This window comes from Erinaceus europaeus, chromosome 8, assembly GCF_950295315.1.
Source record: "Erinaceus europaeus chromosome 8, mEriEur2.1, whole genome shotgun sequence".
Classification (NCBI taxonomy): Eukaryota; Metazoa; Chordata; class Mammalia; order Eulipotyphla; family Erinaceidae; genus Erinaceus; species Erinaceus europaeus.
This window is the reverse complement of record NC_080169.1, coordinates 74,376,205-74,388,524: the sequence shown is the minus strand read 5'-3', so window position 1 is coordinate 74,388,524 and position 12,320 is coordinate 74,376,205. Positions and strand designations below refer to the sequence as shown.

The 12,320-nt window shown below is 41.0% G+C and overlaps 1 pseudogene; it reads left to right on the top strand.

Annotated features, from left to right (window-relative positions):
* The first annotated feature begins 525 nt into the window (after positions 1-525).
* On the top strand, positions 526-8,162 carry LOC132539725 (S-adenosyl-L-methionine-dependent tRNA 4-demethylwyosine synthase TYW1-like; annotated as a pseudogene).
* Positions 8,163-12,320: the final 4,158 nt, after the last annotated feature.

Sequence of the window (12,320 nt, the reverse complement as noted above, 5' to 3'; positions counted from 1 at the left end):
GTTAGGATTTGCTATATTGTTGGGGAATTATACAGATGCAGTCTTTGCCCTCAGGTTTTGCCACTTCCTGCGATATCCTCACAGTGCCCTTTTCAACCAATCCTGTCCCGACACATCATTCCTGGTTGTTGCCCTATAAAGCCCTCCCACTTCCGCGCTCTCTCTCTTGCCTGGTGGTGAGGTAGCGGGGGACGGCCATTTTCGGCTGACTCCACATGGCCTGAACCACCCGTCTGACCCAACAATAAAGATTTGTGTCCCCTCTTTGCTCGGATCTCTCCTCCTCAGCGCAGCCCGACACCTGGTGCCCAATGTGTCCCGCACTCACGCCCCACTGGGTGGCCTGGCCTGAGATCTAGAAAAGTCGCCCAGACACAGGTAAGTGGCAGCCGCCTGACTGTGGCCCCGTGTTTCCCCCCACTATGGGATTTTTTCCGCTTTACGAGGAGGTGTCCCAGACATTATATATCCTTCGCTCATGGGACAGGCTCTCGATCTCAGAGACGCTTTAATTGGAGCTACACCATGGGTTCTCTTGTCTGTATTTGCAACTTTCACGATATGTACAAGGCATCCTGCCAAAAGGTAAGAGACCTTGAGGCTGAGATACAAGAGTTAAAGGATATGTTCTCGGCGCCTAAACACCCTAAGCCTTCTGCAGTCAGCCCCGAGAGTTCTGCCCCTGCAGATACGTGTTCAGTTTCTCCTGCGGCGGCTTCCGTTTCCATGACACCTCCCCCCGCTGATACCTCATCATTAAGAGATCTTGAGGCTGAGAACAAGAGTTAAAGGATATGTTCTCGGCGCTTAAACATCCTAAGCCTTCTGCAGTCTGCCCCAAGAGTTCTGCCCCCACAGACACGTGTTCGGTTTCTCCTGCAGTGGCTTCCTCTTCCATGACTCCTCCCCCGCTGATATCTCATCATTAAGAGACCTTGAGGCTGAGATACAAGAGTTAAAGGATATGTTCTCGGTGCTTAAACACCCTAAGCCTTCTGCAGTCTGCCTGAGAGTTCTGCTTCCACAGCGGTGGTTTCCACTTCCATGACTCCTTCCCCCATGTCATCAAACCAAGTCCACACCTTCCCAGTAAATGTGGCCCCCAGTAGACAAAACCCTCAGGTGTGGCATCCATACTCCTCCAAAGAACTCAAGAGAACTCAGGCAGGCAGTGAAGGAGGATGAAATTCATGCCCCATGGACCAAGTCCATTTTACAAAACTTCCCAGCACCTTAATACCCCCCAAGACTGGAAAGACTTAACTCGTGCTGCACTCCCAGATCCCCTCTACCTGCAATGGAAGGCATGCTTTCGTGATGAATGCTCTAGACAATCCCAGAAAAATAGTCACAAACAGAATGGAATTTTGATGCATTGTTTGGAGCAGGAGAGTTTGAAACTGGAACTCCGCAGGCAGAAGTCAAGTTTCCAGCCAGTTATTTTGAACAGGTACGCATCTGCACAACACAAGCATGGGAAAGGTTAACCCCATCCACAGGAGAGGCCTCAGTCCCCATTAACTCCCTTCACCAAAACACCGATGAATCCTTAGCAGACTTCATCTCCAGGGTGTGGTCAACCTTAGAAAGATTTATAAACCTGAAGTCCGTTCTTTCCTCCTGCGTTCTATTATCTGGGATGGCATGATTCCACAATTCCATCAGGCATGCCTTAGTCTTAAACACCAACACCCAGATAATTGGATTTTAGCGACACAGGAATTTAGATCAGGCTCTTATGAGGCACCCATTATGACAGGCTTATGCAGTTACCCCACGTAATCAAAACGGCCTGCTTTCATTGCGGTCGCCAAGGCCATTGGCGTAACCAATGTCCAGATAAGCTCCAGTCAGGGCAACCATGCCTCCAGTCAGGGCAAACACGCCTCCAGTCAGGGCAACCACGCCTCCAGTTAGAGCAACCACGCCTCCAGTCAGGGCAACCCCACCTTCAGTCAGGGAGCCATAGGCCACAAACACCTTTTCCTAAATGTCAGAAAGGTTTTCATTGGAAGAGAGATTGTTGGTCCAAATTTCATAAAGATGGCATGCTCCTGAATGGTACAAATTCGGGGCCTGAGATTTTGTGGACCACTCCTGTTTTAGAATGAGGTCACCCTACTATGACAGTGAGGATTGGCAATATTCCTTTTAAATTTTTGATTGACACGGGGGCAGAAAAGACGATTTTAAGGCAAGCAGAGGTTCCCCCAAATTGGGAACTCCTCCCAGGACAAAAACTCACAGGAAAAATGTGTTTCAAAAGAAACACAGAATTTGATGGCAAATGGATATATTTCTGATCAAAAGAAGGTCTTTGTGTCTGGAGTGAAGATTTTCTATGGTTCTCAGACTGGTACAGCAAAGGGATTTGCAACGAATCTTGCTGAAGAAATTATTTCCCTTGATCTGCCTGTGATAATTATTAATTTGAAAGAATATGATCCAAATGACCATTTGGTAAAAGAGGTAACTAGTAAAAATGTTTGTGTCTTCCTGGTTGCTACATACACTGATGGTTGACCAACTGAGAGTGCAGAGTGGTTCTCCAAATGGTTAGAAGAAGCATCTGTTGGTATGCATGAGACTCCTTCTGTTTCATTTGGTTTAAATCCCCCCTGCTTAACACTATTCTATTTACATAACCACTTCATTCTATTTACATAACTGCTGTTAACAAGCACCTTCCCTCCAGGGCATTGGTGGTTCAGTGATAGGATTCTCGCCTGCTCTGCCCCCTCCTTGTCACACTCTGATTTTCACCAGTCACTTTTCTCTCCACCCTCTCTATGTCACATCCTGTTTCCACCCTACTTGGCAAGTATATATAAAGACAGCATTGTGAGTTGCACTGTACTTTACCTTGAGTTTAGCTTAGCTCGGCTTAGATTGTGCTGCGTCCTGCATGAATAAAGAGATACTGCCTACAGCTCAACCATGAGTCCCTGGTCGTCTGTTACCCGCCCGTGAAGCCAGACCAGCGAAAACAACATAACCCGTCAAAAACAACAAGCATCCAGTGATTTTTGATTTGGTAAAACTTACCTGAAGGGTATGAGATATGCAGTGTTTGGCCTGGGGAATTCTGCTTATGTGAATCACTTCAACAAGCTACAGACTCTTCAGAAAGGAGAGAAAAGCTTGTGGTGGAAACTGCAGAAAAGGCAAATGCAAATCTAAATTGCAGAGCTCAGAGGAAATGGAGCCAGAGTCTCCCCCTCAAGACAGATTTCATCACAGAGACACTGAGGAGGAGGAGCTCTTTGAGAGCACCAGTGAGGAAGAGTCTGGTCCTGAGGACCATGAAAGTCTCAATTCCGTTGTTGATGTTGAAGACCTTGGTAATATTATGAATCATATGAAGAAAGATAAGAGACAAAAGGAGCAGCGGGAGGAGAAAACTAGCCTGTGCAAAAACTGTGAAGAATGAAGACAGTGAACCACGGGGTATGATAACACCTGAACTCCGAGACGCCCTTACTAAACAAGGTTATCAGCTGATCTGGAGCCACTCTGGGGTGAAACTTTGCAGGTGGACAAAGTTGATGCTCAGAGGGAGAGAAGGTTGCTATAAACATACATTATATGGCATTGAAAGCCATCAATGCATGGAAACCACCCCACGCTTGGCTTGTGCAAATAAATATGTCTTCTGTTGGCAGCACCACACAAATCCAGTGGGCACTGAGTGGTGGTGGAAGATGGACCATCCTGAAATGATCTTAAAGGAAGCCATAGAAAACCATCAGAACATGATCAAGCAATTTAAAGGAGTACCAAGTATCGGGCTGCACCGCGGAGAAGAGAGAGAGGGGATCCGGAGCAAAGAGGGAACACAAATCTTTATTGTTGGGTCAGACGGGTAGTTCAGGCCACGTGGAGTCAGCCGAAAATGGCCGTCCCCTGCTACCTCACCTCCAGGCAAGAGAGAGAGAGTGCAGAAGTGGGAGGGCTTTATAGGGCAACAACCAGGAATGACGTGTCGGGACAGGATTGGTTGAAAAGGGCACTGCAAGGCTATTTCAGGAAGTAGCAAAACCTGAGGGCAAAGACTGCATCTGTATAATTCCCCAACACTGTATAATACCCAATATCACCATAATTTATGTTCTTTGACATTATTTGTATATAGCTGTGCCACCAATAGCTTCTGTTCTCCCTGGTCTAGGCTTTTGCAAGAGTCAACATATCAAAGACTCAGCCAATGTATTAAAAAGGACTCAGTCTGTGCTTTAAAAAGTTTGAGACAAATTTTCCCCTCTCATATTAATTAAATAGTAATTTATATGACTACAAATTAATAGGAGTGTACATAAACACCATTCCCACCACCAAAAAGACTGCGTCTCATCCCACACACCCACCCCCACCTACACCGCCCCGGAAAGCCGAATATCCATCCTCACCCTCACCCCACAGTTTTTACTTTGGTGCCCTACTCCTGATTTAGTCAAATTCTGCTTTTAGTTTCCCTTTCTGTTCTTCTTTCACAACTTCTGTTGATGAGTGGGATCAGCCTATACTCATCTTTATCTTTCTGACTTAGTTCACTTAACATAATTCCTTCTAGCTCTGTCCAAGATGGGTCAGAGAAGGTGGATTCATTGTTCTTAATAGCTGCATAGTATTCCATTGTGTATATATACGACAGCTTTCTCAGCCACTCATCTGTTGAGGGGCACGTGGGTTCCTTCCAGGATTTAGCTATTATGAATTGTGCTGCTATGAACATAGGTGTACACATATCTTTTTGGCTGGGTATTATAGAATCCTTGGGGTATATCCCCAGGAGAGGAATTACTGGGTCATGTGGAAGGTCCATGTAAGCCTTGTGAGAGTTCTCCAGACTGCTCTGCACAGAGGTTGACCAACTTACATTCCCACCAGCGGTGGAGAAGGGTTCCTCTGTCCCCACAGCCTCTCTAGAATTTGTTGCTGCTATCCTTTTTGATGTATGCCATTCTCATAGGAGTGAGGTGGTATCTCAGTGTTGTCTTTAATTGCATTTCTCTGACAATCAGCAATCTGGAGCAATTTTTCATATGTTTGTTAGCCTCTTGGATCTCTTCTGTAATGAATGTTCTGTTCATATCCTCTGCCCATTTTTGAATGGGGTCATTTGCTTTTTTGGTGCTAATTTTGCTGAGCTGTTTGTTTATTTTGGTTATTAGTCTCTTGTCTGATGTATGACATGTGAAGATCTTTTCCCATTCTGGTCTCTTTGTTTGCGTGATAGTTTCTTTGGCTGTTCAGAAGCTTTTCAACTTGATGTGGTCCCATTGGTTTGTTTCTGCTTTCGTCTTCCTTGCAATTGGGTTTGTTTCATCAAAGATGTCCTTGAAGTTTAGATGAGAAAGTATTCCATCAATGTTATCCTCTAAGTATTTGATAGTTTCTGGTCTAACACCCATGTTCTTGATCCATTTGGAGTAGATTTTTGTTTCTGGTGAGATAAGGTAGTTCAGTTTCATTCTTCTGTATATTTCAATCCAGTTTTTCCAGCACCATTTATTGAAGACTGCTTCCTTCCTAATTGAATACTTTGGGCCCTCTTATCAAAGATCAGATGTCCATAGATGTGAGGTTTAGTTCTGGGCTTTCAATTCTGTTCCACTGGTCTGTGTGTCTATTTTTGTTCCTGTACCAGGCTGTTTTGATGATGATGGCCTTATAATATAGTTTAAGATCTGAGAGTGTGATGTCTTCATTTCTGTTTTTTTTCCTCAAGATTGTTTTGGTAATTCCAGGTGTTTTCTGGTTCCAGATAAATAATTGCAGTCTATGTTCTATTCTCTTAAAGAAGACTGGTGGAACCTGGATGGGTATTGCGTTAAATTTGTACATGGCTCTGGGGTGAATATTCATTTTGATGATATTTATTCTACCAATCCATGAGCATGGGATTTCTTTCCATTCCTTGGTATCAGTCCTTGAATATTGACTCATAGTTTTCAGTATACAAGTCTTTCACTTCTTTAGTCAGCTTTATTCCTAGGTATTTTATTGATTTTGCTGCAACAGTGAATAGCAGTGATTTCTGGATGTCTTCTTCTTCAGATTTAGTGTTTGCATAAAGAAATGCCACTGATTTCTGTACATAGATTTTGTAGCCTGACACCTTCCTGTATTGCCTAATACCTTCCAGTAGTTTTCTGCTGGATTCTTTAGGTTCTTCTTTGTATACTATCATATCATCTGCAAATAGTGAGAGCTTGACTTCTTCCCTTCTAATCTGTATTCCTTTGGTTTCATTCTCTTGCCTGATTGCTATGGCAAGAACTTCCAGTACTATGTTGAAGAGTAATGGTGATAGTGGACAGCCCTGTCTAGACCCCGATCTGAGGGGGAATGCTTTCAGCTTCTGTCCATTGAGTATGATGTTGGCTGTAGGTTTGCTATATATGGACTCCACTATCTTGAGGAATTTCCCATCTATTCCCATTTTGTGTAGTGTTTTGAGCATGAATGGGTGTTGGATTTTGTCTAAGGTTTTCTCTGCATCTATTGAGATAATCATGTGGTGTTTGGTTTTGATTTTATTGACATGGTGAATAACATTGATTGACTTACATAGGTTGAACCAGCCTTGCATTCCTGGAATAAATCCCACTTGGTCATGATGAAGAATCTCTTTGGTATACTGCTGTACCCGGTTGGCCAGGATCTTGTTTAATATTTTGGCATCTATGTTCATCAGAGATATTGGTCTGTAGATTTCCCTTTTAGTTGTGTTCCTATCTGCTTTTGGTATCAGGGTGATGTTGGCTTCATAGAAGTTGGGAGTATTACTGTTTCTTTGATATTGTGGAAGAGCTTTGGAAGTATAGGTATTAACTCTTTCCTGAAGGTTTTGTAGAATTTGTCTGCAAATCATCTGTTCCAGGACTTCTGTTGTTAGGAAGATTCTTAATAACTGTTTAGATGTCTTTGCCTGTGATTGGTGCATTTAGGTTTTGTAGTTCTTCTTGGTTCAGTTTTGGAAGGGTATATGATTCTAGGAATTCTTCCATTTCTTCCAGATTCTTTAGCTGGGTGGCATATAATTCTTCGTAGAAGTCTCGCATGGTTTTCTGGATTTCTGTGGTGTTGGTTGTGGTATCTCCTCTATCATTTACAATTCTATTTATTTGAGTCTTCTTCCTTTTTCTTTTAGTGAGTCTGGCTAGGGGTTTGTCAATCTTGTTGAATTTTTCAAAGAACCAACATTTGGATTCATTGATCTTTTGTATGGTTCTCTTATTTTTGATGTTTATTTCTGCTCTAATGTTAGTGATTTTCATCCTTCTTATTGCTTAGGGTCCCATTGTTCTTCTTTCTCTAAGTCCTTAAGGCATGCAGTAAGGTCGTTTGAGCTTTTTCTTGTTCTCTAATATGTGATTGTATGGATTTGAGTTTCCCTCTCAATACTGCATTAGCTGTGTCCTAAATATTTTGATAACTTGTGACTTCATTTTCATTTGTTTCCAGGAACATTTGAATTTCATGCTTGAGTGTTTCTCAGACCCAGCAGTTCTTAAGCAGTCTGTTGCTTAGTTTCTAAATTTCGTGGCTTTTACTTATTTTCTGTTTGTTGTTGAATGTTAACTTTACTCCACTGTGGTCTGAGAAGACACTTGGGATGATTTCAATGCTCTTGGATTTGTTGATACTGTCTTTGTGGCCTAACATGTGGTCTGTCCTTGAGTATGTGTTGTGTGGATTTGAAAAGAATGTGTATTCCAATTTTTTTGGCTGAAGGACTCTTCAAATGTCCAGGAGGTCTAGTCTTTCCATCTCTTCATTTAGTTCTCTTGTTTCTTTGTTGATTCTCTGCTTCATTGATCTGTATAAGTGTGAGAGTGTGGTGTTAAAGTCTCCCACTATTATTGTATTACTATGGATGTATTTTTGTAGTTCTTTCAGTAGGTGTTTGATGTATTTAGATGGTCCCTCATTTGGTGTATAGATGTTAATAATTGTTAAATCTTCTTGGTTGATTGATCCTCTAATCATTATGTAATGGCCTTGCCTATCTTTTATTACTTTAGTCTGTATGTTAGTTTTCTATCCTTTTACTTTAAGTCTGTGTTTGTCTTGTTGGGTCAGGTGCGATTCCTGCAAGTATCATATGGTTGGTTGTGTTTTCTGATCCATCCTCCCACTCTGTGCCTTTTAATCAGTGAATTTAATCCACTGACATTTATTGATTTATGGATTGAATGTATTGTAGTGCCATTATTCAACAATTATTTATTTGCTCTGATATATGGCAAGTAGTATAGTGATGTTCTTGTTTATAAGAGGTCTTTTAGTACCTCTTTCAGGGCAGGCTTGGTTTATAGTTGCCTCTTTTAATTGTTGTCTATTTGAGAAGGTTTTGATGACTCCATCTTGTTTGAATGAAAGTCTAGCAGGATATATTATCCTTGGTTGAAACCCTTTTTCATTCATGGCTAAATAGATATTTTGCCATTCTCTTATGGCTTTTAGAGTTTGAGTGGAGAAGTCTGCTGATAGTTTTATGGGTTTTCCCCTATATGTGACTTTTTGTTTTTCTCTTGCAGACTTTAGGGTCTGTTCTTTATCCTTGCTTCTTTTCATTGTAACTGTGATGTGTCTTGGTGTCTTCAGGTCTGGGTTGATTCTATTTGGGACTTTCTGGGGCTCTTGAATCTTAAAAGTTCTTTCTGTTTAGATCTGAGAAGTTTTATTATTTCCTCTAGAATATTTACTTCCTCTTCTCTTCCTCTGGTAGACCAATTATACAAATGTTACTTCTTTTAAGATCATCCCATATGTCTCTTGTTGTTTTCAGTGTCTCTGAATCTCTTTTTGAGCTCTTTTACCTCTTTCTTAGTTTTCTCTAGCTCATCCTTTGTCTGGTTAACTCTGTTTTCTGCTTCTGTTAGCCTGCTTTCCCTTCCTTCAGCTTCTTTCTTCAGTTAAGTTATAGTATTATCTTGTTCTGCTAGTTGGCCTTTTAGATAAGCTATTTCAGCTTTCATTTCTCTAATTACCTCGAGGAAGCTTGTATTTTCTTTCAGGTTCTCCTCTGTTGTTTTCTTAATTTTGATAGCCCTTTCCTCCATAGGTTTCTTCATTTCTGTCATTATTAGGTTTACTATTGCTTGCATACTTTTCTTATGTATGGTTACTTCTGACTGATTTGGAGTTTCTCCTGTTCTGATTCATTGTAGTAGCAGTTTTATTTGCTCTTGATTTAACCTTTTTTTTAATTGTTGATGTGGTTTTCATTTTTCTTTTCTGTCGTTCTATAGTAGTTGTGTTTTGAGTACAAGTCATGCTATACTAAAGACCTTTATGACAAATGCAGTCACCAACCTCAGAAATTACAACAATAGTAACTGAGGCAAGAATTGATGCAGTTCAGCCAATACCATTTAGCCAAACAACACCTCCAGTCCAAGAAAAAATAGCAACCAAGCAAAATCAAAAAGAGACAAGAAAAAGGGAAAGCAAGAATGGACAATTATGTAAATCTACTGTCCACTATAAATTCTAGGGATAAAAAGAGTAGAAAGTGAAGTAGAGAAGAAGCATACACAGATTCCACTTCAAGTCAGATTTCTTCCCCAAAATAATTCACCAGAGAGTTTCAATGAATTCAGAACACAGAAAAAGGAGGAAGAAAGAAAAGAACAAAAAAAATGAAAGATAAAAGGAAGAGCAGTGAAAGGAAAGAGTTTTTTTTTTTTAAATTAGCTAGGAGGAGGGAAAAAAGGAGAGTGGAGAGAACAGGTAGGGAGAAACAAGTTCCTCTCACAATGGATAGGACACTCAGTCTCCTAGCAATGGAAAAAACAACAACGGTTAATTTTGGTCAACCTGAAGAAGGTGGATGGGAAAGGGACATGTGTATATAATAATAGTAGTAATAATATAAAATAAAATAAAATAAAATAGAGTAGAAAACCCCTAACAGTCAGTCTGCAGCTTGGACTGCTCGATTGGCTGCAGCCTGAGCAAAGACAGCCAATTTTAAGAAGTATCAAAAAAAAAAAAAAAAAAAAAAAACCTCTCTAGGTAGTCTTTCCCAGGCAGGGATTGGGCTTGGGCTCTGATTGGTCATGTATTTTGTTACTCAGAGCTCCACCCATTTGATCATGTATTTTGTTACTCAGAACTCCACCCATTTAAAAAAAAAGAAAAGAGAAGTTAAAGGAAGAGGCTTAGAATGACACCCCTGGTGAGCCAGGAATTTTGGTAAAGAAAATAGCTCAGTGGGGAGCCTGCAGGCTGGTACTGAGGGTGGGGGTTGTGAGCTCAGAAATAATCAAAAGGTTTTTCTTTTGTCCCACTGACCTCCATTTATCAGGCCAAGAGAGAATTATGGGACTGTATTTTGGTGTCACTCTGACCAGCCCATGTTCACCCTCCTACAGACAGCCCAGTATCCTACCAAATCCAGCAGATTCTGGGTTGCAAGCTGCTGCTTTGTTGTTAAAATTCTTCGGACGGCTCTTGCCGTGCGGGTTAGCTTCACGGGCGGGTAACAGAGACGCGGAGACATCGGCTGGGCAGGGAAGCTGTATTTCTTTATTCAGGAACAACGATTCATAAACTAAGACAAACTAATCACCAAACAGAACTCTGCTGTCTCTTTGCGGTGGCGCAAGCACTCTTTCTTTTACTCTGGAACTCAGGAACCCAGGAACTCTGTCTCTCTGGCACTTTCTCTTACTCTGTAACCCTGAAACTCTCGAACTCAGGAACTCAGGAACTCTTGGACTCAGGAACCCTCTCTTACTCTCGAACTCTGAAACTCTCACACTCTCGAACTCAGGAACCCTCTCCCCGGGTTTCTTGGGGCGGGGCCAAGCAGGCCCGCGAAATTAACAGGACTCATCCAATTCTCTTGGCGGGGGGGGGGGGGCTAGAACAAACCAATGTAAAGCATACGACACTGCTTCTTGTAGCTCTTGGCAGCTGTGGCTCCAAAGTCACCATGTTGGCCTATGCCAGTATTTTTAAGGAAATAAAATAGTCTTTCTAAGGCACAATTATAATTTCTTCATTTTTCACTATTTAAATAGCATTGAAATATTGTGAAATGTATGAGGACTTCTATACAACTTATCAATAGAAGTAAAGCTGTTGGAATATGAGATATTCATATCCTTGTTATTTTTTATCTGTTTCTCTGCTGTAATTTTTTTTTCTGTATTTATTTGCCACTTATCATTTGCTCAATTCTGTATTGTGTATTTGTGGGTCTGATGTGTGTTTGAGCATGGAAGGTTGACCCCAGAAACTCATTATCAGACTCCCCTTGGCATGCCAGCCTTGTGGTCGAGCGAGATGTGGCCAGAGTACATGGGAAATTCCAACCTTCTATCAGCCTTGCTGCATCACCCCACCCCTCCTTCATCTGGTGGGCTTCGCCTTCCTTATATTTCTATTTCCCTGTTCCTGTGTCACCACACCTTCTCATTGCCTTGTTTTCTTTTCCCTTATAAGAAGATATTGACCTCAGCCCATCCTGTGGGTGATTTATTCAGTTACTTTGTTTATGGCACTTAGGTTGATTCTATATTTCAGCTATTGTGAATAGATCTGCTAAGAATATAGAGTTAATATTTTCAAATTAGTGTGAATTCTTTGGATATCTGGTATTTCTGGGTCATAAAGTATTTTAATTTTTTAACAGAATTTTTATTATTGTCCATAAAGACTGTCCCAGTTTGTATTCCCACCAGTAGTATACCAGGCTTCATTTTTCTTCACATTCCCAGCAACACATTTGCATTCTTTCTGAGGTAGGCCATTCTCACCCATGTGAGGTACAATGTCACTGGTTTTAATTTGCTTTTCTCTAGCAGGTGATGTAGAGCATCTTTTGATATATCTACATCATCTGTATGTCATCTTTGAGAAGTATCAGCTCAGATCTTTTGCCAACTTTTATGCTGGGTTGCTTGCTGTGAGCTGTGGTTGTTTGTTTTAATTTCTTTATTGGGGGATTAATGGTTTATAGTTTACAGTAAAATACAATAGTTTGTACATGCATAACATTTCCCAGTTTTCCACACAATTCAACCCCCAGTTGTTTATATATTTATTATGTCAACTTCCTGTTAGATGTGTGATATGCAGTTATTTTCTCAGATTTGTCAGGCTACCTTTTTATCTTTGTAGAGAGGTTCCTTTCATTGTGTAGCCTTTTAAATTTGATGTAGTCTCATTTATTTCCTTTTTATGCCAATAGTGTTGAACCTCCAAATATATTTCCTGATGGCCTCAAAGTGTTTTATGTATGTATTCTATGAGTTTTATAGCTTTAGGTCTGATATAAAAGTTAACTATTTTGAGTTAATCTTGGT